Raw genomic sequence first — 15,150 nt, forward strand, 5'->3', positions numbered from 1 at the left:
TTCATCAGCGATATTGGCCTGTAATTTTCTTTCTTTGTATTGTCTTTGTCTGGTTTTGGTATCAGGGTGATGTTGGCCTCATAGAATGATTCAGGAAGTGTTCCATCTTCCTCTATTTTTTGGAATAGTTTGAGGAGGATGGGTATTAAATCTTCTTTGAATGTTTGGTAAAATTCACTGGAGAAGCCATCTAGTCCTGGACTTTTATTTTTTGGGAGGTTTTTGATTATTATTTCAATCTCTTTACTTGTTATTGGTCTATTCAGATTCTCCATTTCTTCTTGGTTCAATTTTGGGAGGTTGTATAAGTCTAAGAATTTATCCATTTCTTCTAGATTGTCCAATTTGTTGGCATATAATTTCTCATAGTATTCTCTTATAATCCTCTGTATTTCCATGGTATCCGTTGTAATTTCTCCTCTTTCATTTCTAATTTTATTTACTTGAGCCTTCTCTCTTTTTTTCTTAGTAAGCCTGGCTAAGGGTTTGTCTATTTTGTTTATCTTCTCGAAGAACCAACTCTTTGTTTCATTAATCCTTTCTACTGTTTTTTTGGTCTCAATATCATTTATTTCTGCTCTGATTTTTATTATTTCTCTCCTTCTGCTGGCTTTGGGCTTTGTTTGTTCTTCTTTTTCTAGTTCTGTTAGGTGTAATTTAAGGTTGCCTATTAGGGCTTTTTCTTGTTTGTTAAGGTGGGCTTGTATCGCTATGAGTTTCCCTCTCAGGACCGCTTTTGCTGCATCCCATATGGTTTGATATGGCATGTTATCATTTTCGTTTGTTTCCAGATAGTTTTTGATTTCTCCTTTAATTTCATCAATGATCCATTGGTTGTTCAGTAGCATGTTGTTAAATCTCCACATTTTTGTCACTTTCCCAGTTTTTTTCCTGGTTCATTTCCAGTTTCATAGCCTTATGGTCTGAAAAGATGCTTGTTATGATTTCAATCTTCTTAAATTTATTGAGGCTTGCTTTGTTTCCCAACATATGGTCTATCCTAGAGAATGTTCCATGCGCTTGAGAAGAATGTGTAGTCAGCTGTTTTTGGGTGGAGTGCTCTGTATATGTCTACTAGGTCCATCTCGTCCAGTTTTTCATTTAAGTCTAATATTTCTTTATTAACTTTTTGTCTGGATGATCTATCCATTGCTGTAAGTGGGGTGTTAAGATCCCCTACTATTATTGTGTTGTTGTTGATTTCTCCTTTTAGGTTTGTTAATAGTTGTTTTATGTACATTGGTGCTCCTATGTTGGGTGCATATATATTTATAAGTGATATGTCTTCTTGATGGAGTGTCCCTTTTATCATTATATATTTCCCTTCTTTGTCTTTCTTAACCTGTTTTATCTTGAAGTCTACTTTGTCTGATATGAGTATGGCAACACCTGCTTTCTTTTGTTTGCCATTAGCTTGGAGTGTTGTCTTCCATCCTTTCACTCTGAGCCTGTGCTTGTCTTTAGTGCTAAGATGTGTTTCCTGAAGGCACCATATTGTTGGGTCTTGCTTTTTAATCCATCCTGCCACTCTGTATCTTTTGATTGGAGAGTTCAATCCATTTACATTTAGGGTAATTATTGAAATATGAGGGCTGAATGTTGCTGTTTTGTCACTTATTTTCTGGTTCTTTTGCATTTCCTTTGTTTCTTGTCCCATTTGTTTTGGACTGCCAATTCAGTTTGGTTGTTCTGTCTTATGATTCTTCTAGTTTTCTCTTTGTTTATCATATGTGGTTTTGCCTTGATTATTTGTTTAGTGGTTACCTTGAGGTTTGGGCAAAAAATCTTGTGTATGAGATAGTCCATTATCTGATAGCCTCCTATTTCCTTATACTAAGTCAATTCAGTCACTTTCCTCTTCCCCTTCTAAGTTGCTCTTGTTATACCTTATTCTATCTTGTGTTGTGGCTGTGTGTTTACAGTGATGAGGTTAAATTTATTTTTGGTGAATTTCTTCCTTTGATCTTTGAGTTTAGTATTTAAGTGGTTGCTAACCTAGTCCGGTAAAGATCTACTATTTCTCTGATTTTGTCTACCTACTTTTCTCCTTACTCCAAGCTTTGTGTTCCCTTTCTCTTCGTTTTTTCAGGCCTGAGGGCCTTCTTGAGTATTTCTTGTAGTGGGGGTCTCGTGGCCATGAACTCCCTTAGCTTTTGTTTATCTGGGAGAGTTACTATTTCTCCATCATATTTGAAGGATATTTTTGCTGGATAGAGTATTCTTGGCTGAAAGTTTTTGTCTTTTAGTATTTTGAATATATCATTCCAGTCTCTTCTAGCCTGAAAAGTTTCTGTTGAGAAATCCGCTGAGAGCCTGATGGGAGTTCCTTTGTACATTATTTTTTGTTTTTGTCTAGCTGCCCTTAATATTGTTTCTTTGTCGTTGACCCTGGCTAGCCTTACCACTAGGTGTCGTGGTGAAGGCCTTTGTCTGTTAATATATATAGGTGTCCTGTTGGCTTCGCTTACTGGTATTTCCTGCTCCTTCCCCAGATTTGGGAAATTTTCAGCTATTATTTCCTTGAATAGGCTCTCTGTTCCTCTTTCCCTCTCCTCTCCCTCAGAAATACCTATAATTCTTATGTTACATTTTCTAATAGAGTCAGATATTTCTCAGAGTCTTTCTTCATTTCTTTTTAGTCTTAGTTCTCTCTCTTCTTCCATCTGGAGTATATCTGTATTCCTACCCTCTAAAGTACTAATTCTTTCCTCCATATTGTCAGCTCTGTTCTTTAAAGATTCCAGATTCTCCTTTATCTCCTCCATTGTGTTCTTCATCTCCATCAGCACTGATTGGTTTTTCTTTATGATTTCAATTTCTTTTGTGAAGAAACTCCTAATCTCATTGAATTGTTTGTCTGTGTTGTCTCGTATTTCGTTGAGTGTTTTTATGATAGCTATTTTGAAATCTCTGTCATTTAGTTTATGGATTTCTGTGTCTTCGGGGTTGATTTCTGGGTGCTTGTCATTTTGTTTCTGGTCTGGTGATTTCATATATTTTTGCATTGTGGTTCCTGTGTTGGTTTTGATTTTCCTCATCCTGGAAGTCTCTGGTTGCAATTTCCACCTGCCGCCACTGTCTGGTGGTAAAGGGCTGTGTAGTCTAAGCCCCCTGCGCTCTGCCCCAGTTTTTCTGCTGCGATCCGCAGTTTTTTTTTTGTTTTTTTTCCCTCTGTGATCCACGGGTCCAGTCCAGTTTGTTCAGGTCTGCCTCAGATCGCTAGGTCTGGTCGAGCTGCAGACTCCGGGTTGTGGGGAGGGGGGAGCTCTCTCTTTTGCCCTCTGGGTCCCTGACATGGGGGGCTTCTTGTTTGCCCCTCTTTATCCGCTCTCTGGGGTGCTCAGATGTTGATGGTAGCCCTGTGGCTCCTCTGAGTCCTCTGTGCGGGAGTTTCCCACTGGCTGAGAGAGCCCGAAGAGCTACAGTTTTCCCGCAGAGGGCCGCCCCTCCCCCCTCTCTGGGAGCCGCGCGGACCAGGATCGCTGATCTGATGGGGAGGGAGCGGAGTTCTCCTTACCTCTCCCCACTTCCTCCGGGGGCCCGGCACGTTCCGCTCTCAGATGTGCGGCAGTGTGGATCCCTCCGCTCTAGGTTTTCACTGTCTGGGATTCCGTTGTTGGTCTGTGGCTGTTGCTTTTGTTGTATCTTGTGGGGGAAGAATTCACGGGAAAGCTCACTCCGCCATGATGCTGACGTCACTCTCCTCTCTCTTACTTTTAATCAGTGAAATTGACCTTTCCCTCAGCGCTGCCTCCTGCCCAGCGCTCCTCCACCTAAAAGTTGTTTTTTTTGAGAAGAAAACAAAATTGATAAACCTTTAGCTAGACTAAGAAAAAAAGAGAGAAGAGGGCCTGCCCGGTGGCGCAAGCGGTTAAGAGCGCACCCTCCGCTGCGGCGGCCCGGGATACGCAGGTTCAGATCCTGGGCGCGCACCGACGCACTGCTTGTCAAGCCATGCTGTGGCGGTGTCCCATATAGAGTGGAGGAAGATGGGCATGAATGTTAGCCCAGGGCCAGCCTTCCTCAGCAAAAAAAAAGAGGAGGATTGGCAGATAGCACAGGGCTGATCTCCTCAAAAAATAAAAACAAAAAGAGAGAAGAGTCAAATAAATAAAATAAGAAATGAAAAAGGAGATGTTACAACTGATACCATAGAAATACAAAAGATCATAAGAGACTACTGTCAACAATCATATGCCAACAAATTGGATAACCTATAAGAAATGAATAAATTCTTAGAAACATACAACCTACCAAAACTGAATCATGAAGAAATAGAAAATCTGAACAGACAAATAATGACTAAGGAGATTGAGGCAGTAACCAAAAACCTCCCATCACAGAAAAGCCCAGGACCAGATGGTTTTAGTGGTGAATTCTACCAAATATTTAAAGAATTAACACCAATCCCTCTCAAACTATTCCAAAACACTGAAGAGGGAGGGAACACTTCCAAACTTATTTTACAAGGCCAGGATTACCCTGATACCAAAGCCAGATAAGGACACTACAAGAAAAGAAAACTATAGACCAATATCCCTGATGAATATAGATGCAAAAATTCTTAGCAAAATATTAGCAAAGCAAATTTAACAACACATTAAAAGATTATACACCATAAGCAAGTGGGATTTATCTCTGGGATGCAAGGATGGTTCAACATATGCAAATCAGTACATGTGATACACCACATTAATAGAATGAAAGATAAAAATCATATCATCATCTCAATAGATGCAGAAAAAGCATTTGGCAAAATACAACAACATCCTTTCATGATAAAAACCCTCAACAGATTGGGTATAGGAAGAATATGCCTCAACATAATAAAGGCCATATATGACAAACTCTCACCTAACATTATACTCAATGGTGAAAGAATGAAAGCTTTTCCTCTAAAATCAGGAACAAGACAAGGGTGCCCACTCTCACCACTCTTATTCAACATAGAACTGGAAGTCCTAGCTAGAGCAATTACGCAAGACAAAGAAATAAAACAGATATAGATCAGAAAGGAAGAAGTAAAATTGTCATTATTTACAGATGATATGATTTTATATATAGAAAATCCTAAAGATTCAACCAAAAATTGTTGGAACTAATCAATGAATTCAATAAAGTTGCAGGATATAAAATCAACATACAGAAATTCATGGCATTTCTATACACTAACAAAGAAACATCTGAAAAAGAAATTAACAAATCTATCCCATTCACAATAGCATCAAGAACAATTAAAATACTTAGCAATAAATTTAACCAAGGAAGTGAAAGATCTGAAAACTATGAGACTTTGATGAAAAAAACTAAAGACACAAACTAAAGGAAAGATATCCCGTGTTCATGGATCAGAAGATTAATATTATTAAAATGTCCATACTACCCAAAGCCATCTGTAGATTCAGTGCAATCCCTATCAAAATTCCAATAGCATTTTTCAGAGAAATATAAAAAACAATCCTAAAATGTGTATGGAACCACAAACCTCTGATTGGCCAAAGCAATCCTGAGAAAAGAATAAAACCAAAAGCACCACACTTCCTGATTTCAAACTATACTACAAAGCTATAGTAATTAAAACAGTATGGTACTGGCATAAAAATAGACACATAGACCAATAGAACAGAATCAAGAGCCCAGAAATAAACCCTGCATATATGGTCAACTAATATTTGACAAGGAAGTCAAGAACACTCAATGGGAAAAGGATAGTCTCTTCAACAAATGGTTGTTAGGAAAATTGGATAAACACATGCAGAAAAATGAAATTGGACCCCTATCTTACACCACTCACAAAAATTAATTCAAAATGGATTAAAGACTTAAACATAAGACCTGAAGCCATAAAACTCCTAGAAGAAAACACAGGGAAGAAGCTCCTTGACATTGCTCTTGGCAAAGAATTTTTGGATATAACACCAAAAGCACAAGCAACAAAAGGAAAAATCAACAAGTGGGACTACATCTAACTAAACAGCTTCTGCACAGAAAAAAAAAAGCAATCAACAAAATGAAAAGGCAACCTATGGAATGGGAGAATATATTTGCAAACCATATATTGGATAAGGGATTAGTATCCAAAATATATAAAGAACTCATACAACTCAATAACAAAAAAACCCCAAACAATCTGATTTTAAAAGGGGCAGAGGAACTAAACAGATATTTTTCCCAAGAAGGTATACAAAGGACCAACAGGTACATGAAAAGAAGCTCAACATCACTAATCCTCAGGGAAATGCAAATCAAAACCACAATGAGATATCACCTCACACCTGTTAGAATAGATATCAACAAGAAGACAAGAGATAACAAGTGTTGGCAAGGATGAGGAGAAAAGGGAACTCTTGTACCCTGTTAAAGGGAATGTAATTTGGTTCAGCCACTATGGAAAATAGAATGGAGGTTCCTAGAAATTAAAAAATAAAACTACCATATGGTCCAGCAATCCCACTTCTGGGTATATAGCCAAAGGAAATTAAAGCAGGAGTTCGAAGAGATATATGCACTCCCATGTTTATTGCAGCATTATTCACAATAGCCAAAATATAGAAACAAAGTGTCCATCAATGAATGAATGGATAAAGAAGATGATATATAAATATATATATATATATACTTATATATGAAAGCATCCATTTGAAACAAGATGGATGAGTCTTGAAGGCATCATTCTAAGTAAAAGTCAGACAAAGACAATTACAGGCATACCTCACTTTATGGTGCTTCATTTTATTGTGCTTTGTTGACATTGCATTTTTCACAAGACCCCCCACAAGCAAAAAGATTACGAGTCACTGAAGGCTCAGGTGATGTTTAGCATTTTTTAGCCATAAAACATTTTTTAATTAAGGTATATACATTATTTTTTTAAAGACATAATGCTATTGCACACTTAACAGAATACAGTATAGTGTAAACACAGCTTTTATATGCAGTGGGAAACCAAAAAATTCACGTGACTCGCTTTATTGTGATATTTGCTTTATTGCAGTGGTCTGGAATCAAACCTTCAATATCTCCGAGGTATGCCTGTACTGTATGATATCACTTACATGTGGAATTTTAAAAAGCTGAACTCATAGAAACAGAGACTAGAATAGTGGTTACCAGGGACTGGGGGGTGGGAGAACTGGGGAGATGTTGCTTAAGGGTACAAACTTGCAACTAGTAGATAAGTAAGTCCTGGAGATCTAATGTACAGCATTAGATTAGATAGAGATTATAGTCAAAAATACTGTATCATATACATGAAAGCTGCTAATAGACTAGATCTTAACTGTTCTCAGCACAAAAAAGAAATGATAATTATGTGATATATTACAGGTATTAACACTATTGTAGTAATCATATTGCAATAAATAAATGTATCAACACATTGTACACCTTAAACTTACAGTGCTATATGTCAATTATATCTCAATAAAAAAACAGAAAATCATGATTACTTTGCACATCTCTATGCAAATAAATGTGAAAATAGGCTAAAATGGATAACTTTTAAAGGAAATTACAGTATATCAAATTGACCCCAGTTAAGTTAAAAAGTTTAAGAAAATCAATTTCTACAGATGAAACAGAGGAAATTATCACAGAACTTTCCCCCCAAAATAAATGAGACCCAGACGTTTTCACAGGAGGATTATGCCAAGCATTTAGAGAACAGATAGTCTCAACGCTACATAAATTCTTTCAAAAAAATTAAAGATAATCTTCCAAATTCTTTTTATGAAGCCTATATAATATTGATACCTAAACTGACAATGATGGCACACACAAAAACAAAATTACTTACAAATAAAAACCTAAATAAAATACTAGCAGACATATATCAACACCACATTAAGAAAATAACGCGGGGGCCGGCCCTGTGGCTTGGCGGTTAAGTGCGTGCGCTCCGCTATTGCCGGCCCGGGTTCGGATCCCAGGCGTGCACTGACGCACTGCTTCTCCGGCCATGCTGAGGCCCTGTCCCACATACAGCAACTAGAAGGATGTGCAACTATGACATACAACTATCTACTGGGGGGCTTTGGGGGAAAAAAAGGAGGAGGATTAGGCAATGGATGTTAGATCAGAGCCGGTTTTCCTCAGCAAAAAGAGGAGGATTAGCACGGATGTTAGCTCAGGGCTGATCTTCCTCACAGAAAAAAAAGGAAAAAAGAAAATAATGCACTATGACCGATTAAGGTTTATACATGAAATGCTAGGATGGCTAAACAATTTTAAATCTATTAATATAATTCACAATAAGTTAAAGGAGAAAAATCAAATCATTATCTCCACAGATGTTGAAAAATCCATCAACACAATTCAGCACCTATCTATAATAAAAACTCTTGAGAAAGCAGAAATAGATAGCTACTTCATTAACATGGTAGAATATATACATGTCAGTTTGTAAGCCACCATCATAGTAATAGCACAACACAAGAGGCAATCCCATTAAGGTTAGGAACAAGGCAAAGACACTACTACCTGCATTACTACTGAGCATTGTTCTGGAGGTCCTAGCCAATGAGACAAGAGGAAAACAATCAGTGGCATAATAATTGGAAATAAAATGATTTCTATTTGTAGATGTACATGTAGATGGCATGGTAATTTTATAGTTTCCTATTGCTGCTATAACAAATACCATAAACTTAATGGTTTAAAACAACACAAATTTATTCTCTTACAATTCTGGAGATCAGAAGTTTGAAATCAGTTTCACTGGGATAAAGTCAAAGTGTTGGCAGAGCTGATTCCTTTTGGAGGCTCTAGAAGAGAATGCATTTCCTTGCCTTTTCTAGCTTCTGGAGGCTGCTTACATTCCTTGGCTCATGATCCCTTCCACACATTACTCCAACCTCCTGCTTCATTCATCACATCTGTTTCTGTAGCCAAATATACCTCTGCTTCCCTCTCATAAATATAAACTTGTGATTTCATTTAGGACCATTCTGGATAATCCAGGATAATCTCCCCATTTCAGGATCCTTAACCTAATACCATCTGCAAAGTCCCTTTTGCCACATAAGGTAGCATTCATAGTTTCCAGAAATTAGGATGTGAATAACTTTGGGGCCCATTATCCAGCGCACTACAGTAATATACTTTAAAAACCCAAGAGATTCAATGATAAAACTAATGCAAACAGTAAAAGAAGTTAGCAAGGTAGCAGGATATATAAGTAATATGCAAAAACCGATAGCATTCATATACACAAACAATAACCATTTAGAAGATATAATGGAAAATAATATGCCCTTATTATTACAATAAAAAAGATAAAATACTTCAGAATAAACCTAAGAAACGTTCCAAATGTACATGTAGAAAACCATGACACATTCCCTATGAAAACAAAAGTAGAATTGAACAAATGGAAAGACAGTCCTTTCTTTTTGATTAAGACATCTCAACACCACAAGATATCAATTTTCCCTAAACTGATAAATTTAATGCGATCCCAATAAAAGTACTGAACTTTATTATGAAGCTAGAAAATTTGATAGTAAACTTCATATGGAAAAACAAACATGTAAGAATAGCCAAGAAAACACTAAAAAAGAATATGATGAGAAAATAGCCCTCCTAGACATAAAAACATCTGTCAAAGCCTGTATAATTAAAACAGTGTGGTAGTGGTGCATGAAGAGACAGATGGACCATTAGAATAGAAAAGAAAGCCCCAAAATAGACACAGCACATGTAGATAAAGGTGAAATCTGAAGTCACTGAGGCAAAGACAGTGTTTTAAAGGAACAGTGTTGGAACAAATGGACAGCTATTTGGGAAAAAAAGATAAAATCAGATTCATTACACCACACATAAAAATAAACTCCAAGTAGATTTAAGGTAAAAAATGAAATTGTCCAAGTACTGGAAGCAAGTAAGAGTGAACTCCTCAATAATCTGGGTGTGGCAAAAGGCTTTTTAACTATGATTTAAAATCCATATGCATGTCATGAGAACATCCAAGCCTGCTTGAAAAGGCTCCCACTGGCCAAATTTGAGAGAATTTCAGCATCAAAATAATTAGAGAAGTTATTTATATACCACTGAAAACATAGGAACAAATAAGTCCATACTGAAAATGAAAGAATTAATGAATGAGAAAAGAAGACTCCTGCTTACGGTAGAATCTCTAGCGCTGACGGCAAATGTGGAAGGATTCCGTGGAGTTGGAAAATCAGCTTTTTGAAACCATCAGAGTAAAGACTGAGTCAGGAAACAACAACCAGTGGATGCTAAACGTAGGGGGAAAATTTACAAGAACCAGAATATTTGCATGGCCTTGAAGTGTCTTCCCATAGATTGTGTGTTAATTGTAAGAGGGGAAAAAAAGTAACTATACTGTAGAGAAGTCAGACAACACTTTGGGTGATCAAAATTAATGTCACCAAGAAGGGGCAGGTGGACATCTTGGGCCTCTGGAAGTGATGCCTAAAATACCCAGTATTACTCATGTAGTATTTCCAACTGGGAATGCAGAACTTGAATCTAATCATAGACAAATCCAAAATAGGAATATTCTTGAAAAGGAGAATAAATTCTTCAAAAATGTTAATTTCCTAAAAGGCCAGGAAAGAGTGACAAAATGTTCCAAATTAAAAGAGACTAAAGAGCCATAATTAAATGCAATACCTGCTCCTACAGTTGACACTGTACTGAAGGAGAAAAAGCTAAATAAAGAACATTTTGGATCAATTGATGAAATGGGATTACAGACAACAGAGTAGAAAAACACTATTATTTAAATTAATTAAATTGGGGGAGGGAGTCAAGATGGCGGTGTAGGCAGACTCTGAACTCACCTCCTCCTGCAGACACAGCCAATTTATAACTACTCGTGGAAAAATTACCCCTGAGACAGAACTGAAAACTGGAAAAGAGGAACTCCTGCAACAACGGACAATCCTAACTGAGGTGGAAGAGGCAGAGACTCCCTTCCGGAGAGGAAAAACGCCGCCTTCACAAGCCGCCAGCTTCACGGCCGCCGGGAGCAGCTCACAGGTACGCACCCTCCCTGGAGGAGCGGGGCCCTGAGCCGGGGAGCGCCCTTGCTGTGGGCATTTTGTGGACCCAGCACAATTGACACCAGCGGCATAATATCTGACTTTGCCTGCTACTAAAACATTGGGGAGCACCCCCAGAAAACCCGGTTCACAAAGAAACTAAAACTGGCTCTTAAAGGGCCCGTGCACAAACTCATCCGTTCCAGAAAGCATCCTAAAATCACTAGAAAGAAAGGTTCACAGTGCTTTGGTGACAAGAGACTCACCTAATAGGCCCTGAGTGCATCTCAGTGAGGGGTGAGACCTCTCCAGGGACTGGGACATTGGCGGCAGCCATTGTTGTGGCCCGGTGTGGGCGTGCTGACACAGACGCCATTGGAGTTCTCCCTGAGGCCTGCTAGCCCAGGGTCTGCTCCACCCGCTAGAGCACCGATTTAATCTAGCTCAGCCAGGGCAGGCAGCCCACCCTAGAGACTGGCCCCACCCAACAACAAGCCCTCAGGCAACGTGTGGGCCTGCATAGATTGGTGACTGGATTCTCTGCAGCCTGGCAACTGAGCCGACTTGAGTGGGGCAGGGTGTGCACAAGGAGCAGGTGGAGAGTGTGGGGCGGTGGCGGAGTGTGTGGGGCTCCCGCCGTGGAGAGACTGGGTCCGCTTCGGGAGGTCGGGGCGCTCACACGGGGCAGGACTGTGTTGACTGTGTGTGTGGACCTGTGGGCGGCAGGGCTTGTCAGCTGCAGGGCTTGTCAGCTGCAGAAGACTTGTGTTTCTCAAAGACCCACATAGGGGGTTTGCCCCAGCTTCCAAAGCCTGAAACAATTGGGTGCTCCTGTGCCTGAGGCCAGCCCCACCCAGCTGCAATCCTCAGAGAGCTGACAAGAGACATAATAGGCTAGAGGCTTACTGCAATTGTAAGGCCCTGAGCCTAACAACCTGCCACACTGGGGGCCTACTCAGTTAAAAGAAATACTACAACACAAATGTGGTATTAGAACTTACAGCCAACTGTGCTGGGGTGCCCCACACCTGATAAAGAGACTGAAGGGCCCACAACAACTACAAGCAGCTGAGCATTACAACAGCTGGCCAGGAGCATAACTCAGCCTCCCTGGGCGCCTATAGGGAGAGCTAACAGGCCACAATAGAAGGACACACGTAGCCCACATAGGGGCCACCCCTGGAACATTGAGAACTGAGGGAAGCACACTGGAAGCCTCCCAAGGCATCACTAACATAAGGTCACCTATCCAAGAGCAGGAGACGTAGCTGACCTACCTAATACGTAGACACAAGCACAGGGAAAGAGGCAAAATGAGGAGGCAAAAGAATACATTCCAAGTAAGGGAACAGGACAAAACCCCAGAAAAGGAACTAAGTGAAACAGAAATGAGCAACCTACCCAACAGAGAGTTCAAACTAAGAGTGTTAAGGATGCTCACTGATCTGGGGAGAAGAATAGATGAACTCAGTGAGAATGTCAACAAAGAAATGGAAGATATAAAAAAGAACCAATCAGAAATGAAGAATACAATACTGGAAATGAAAAATTCATTAGAGGGACTCAAAAGCAGAGTAGAGGATACAGAAGAACGGATCTGTGAGCTGGAAGAAAGACTAGAAGAAATTACCCAAGGTGAACAGGTAAAAGAGAAAAGAATTAAAAAGAGTGAGGACAGTCTAAGGGACCTCTGGGACAACATCAAGCGCACTAACATCTGTGTTATAGGTGTCCCGGAAGGAGAAGAGCGAGACAAGGGGGCAGAGAATCTATTTCAAGAAATAATAGATGAAAACTTCCCTAACCTAAGGAAGGAAATAGACATCCAGGTACAGGAAGCACAGAGAGCCCCAAACAAGATAAACCCAAAGAGGCCCACACCAAGACACATCATAATCAAAATGTCCAGAATTAAAGATAAAGAGAGAATCCTAAAAGCCGCAAGAGAATGTCAAGTTACATACAAAGGAAACCCCATAAGGTGATCAGCTGACTTCTCAGCAGAAACCTCACAGGCTAGAAGAGAATGGCACGATATATTTAAAGTGCTAAAAGGAAAAAACTTACAGCCAAGAATACTCTACCCAGCAAGGTTATCATTCAAAATAGAAGGAGAGATCAAAATTTTCCCAGATAAGCAAAAATTAAAGGAGTTTGTCACCAAGAAACCAGTGCTACAAGAAATGTTAAAGGGACTGATTTAAGGGGAAAAGAGAAGACCACAAATAGGAAAAATTATCTATTTCCATGATTAGAACGTAATGGATACAAATGCACAAAAAGAGGTTAGATATGATATTAAAAACATAAAAGGAGGGAGGAGGGGAGTTAAAGAGTACAGCTTTCAGACAGAGGTCAAAACTAAAGTGACCATCAATTCTGTATAGAAGAAGTAAGGAACAGAGAAGGAATACTAAAACACTGAGAAAAAAAAGTTAAAAATGGCAGTAAGTACATACTTATCAATAGCTACTTTAAACGTCAATGGACTAAATGCTCCCATTAAAAGGCATAGGGTGGCTGACTGGATAAAAAAACAAGATCCATATATATGCTGCATACAAGAGACACACTTCAGACCTAAGGACACTCACAAACTGAAAGTGAAGGGATGGAAAAAGATATTCCATGCAAATGGCAATGAAAAGAAAGCTGGGGTAGCAGTACTCATATCAGACAAAATAGACTTTAAAACAAAAACTGTAAAAAGAGACAAAGAAGGGCATTACATAATGATCAAGGGAACAATCCAACAAGAGGATGTAACACTTGTAAATATCTACGCACCCAATGTAGGCGCACCTAAATATATAAAGCAATTATTAACAGACATAAAAACGGAAATAGACAGTAACACGATAATAGTAGGGGACTTTAACACTCCACTTACACCAACGGATAGATCATCCAAACAGAAGATCAATAAGGAAACATTGGCCTTAAACAACACACTAGAACAGATGGACCTAGTAGATATATACAGAGCATTCCATCCAAAAACTGAAGAATACACGTTCTTTTCAAATGCACATGGAACATTCTCCAGGATTGATCACATATTAGGCCACAAAACAAGTCTTCATAAATTTAAGAAGATTGAAATAATACCAAGCATCTTTTCTGACCACAACGGTATGAAACTAGAAATCAACTATAGGAAGAAAATCAGAAAGGCCACGAATACGTGGAGATTAAACAAAATGCTACTGAACAACAACTGGGTTAACGAAGAAATCAAAGAAGAAATCAAAAAATACCTGGAGACAAATGAAAATGAAAATACGACATGCCAGAATTTATGGGATACAGCAAAAGCAGTTCTAAGAGGGAAGATTATAGCGATACAGGCCTATCTCAACAAACAAGAAAAATCTCAAATAAACAATCTAACAATGCACCTAAAGGAACTGGAAAAAGAAGAACAAACAAAGCCCAAAATCAGTAGAAGAAGGGAAATCATAAAAATCAGAGCAGAAATAAATGAAATACAGACTAAAAAAACAATAGAAAAAATTAATAAAACCAAGAGCTGGTTCTTTGAAAAGATAAACAAAATTGACAAACCTTTAGCTAGACTCACCAAGAAAAAAAGAGAGAAGGCACAAATAAGTAAAATCAGAAATGAAAGAGGAGAGGTTACAACAGACACCTCAGAAATACAAAAGATTATAAGAGAATACTATGAAAAGCTATATGCCAACCAATTTGACAATCTGGAAGAAATGGATAAATTCTTAGAATCATACAACCTTCCAAAACTGGATCAAGAAGAAGTAGAGAATTTGAATAGACCAATCACCAGTGAGGAGATCGAAACAGTAATCAAAAACCTCCCCAAAAATAAAAGTCCAGGACCAGACGGCTTCCCTGGTGAATTCTACCAAACATTCAAAGAAGACTTAATACCTATCCTTCTCAAACTCTTCCAAAAAATTGAGGAGGGGGGGAAGCTCCCTAACTCATTCTACGAAGCCAACATTACCCTGATACCAAAACCAGACAAGGACAACACAAAAAAAGAAAATTACAGGCCAATATCACTGATGAACATCGATGCGAAAATCCTCAACAAAATACTAGCAAATCGCATACAACAATACGTTAAAAAGATTATACACCATGATCAAGTGGGATTTATTCCAGGTAT

The 15,150-nt window shown here is 38.7% G+C and overlaps 1 protein-coding gene across 1 annotated transcript in view; it reads right to left on the bottom strand.

The window, feature by feature from the left end:
- The window catches only part of ZNF527 (zinc finger protein 527), a 62,050-nt gene extending 50,599 nt beyond the window's left edge, over positions 1-11,451 (bottom strand). Inside the window, exon 1 of the mRNA XM_087422105.1 lies at positions 11,270-11,451. The gene's annotated coding sequence lies outside the window, so the exon portion shown is untranslated. The remainder of the gene's footprint in view (positions 1-11,269) is intronic.
- Between the last annotated feature and the right edge of the window lie 3,699 nt (positions 11,452-15,150).

The sequence above is a fragment of the Ceratotherium simum genome, chromosome 33, assembly GCF_057802395.1.
Source record: "Ceratotherium simum simum isolate JZ-2026a chromosome 33, ASM5780239v1, whole genome shotgun sequence".
In the NCBI taxonomy this organism is placed as follows: domain Eukaryota; kingdom Metazoa; phylum Chordata; class Mammalia; order Perissodactyla; family Rhinocerotidae; genus Ceratotherium; species Ceratotherium simum.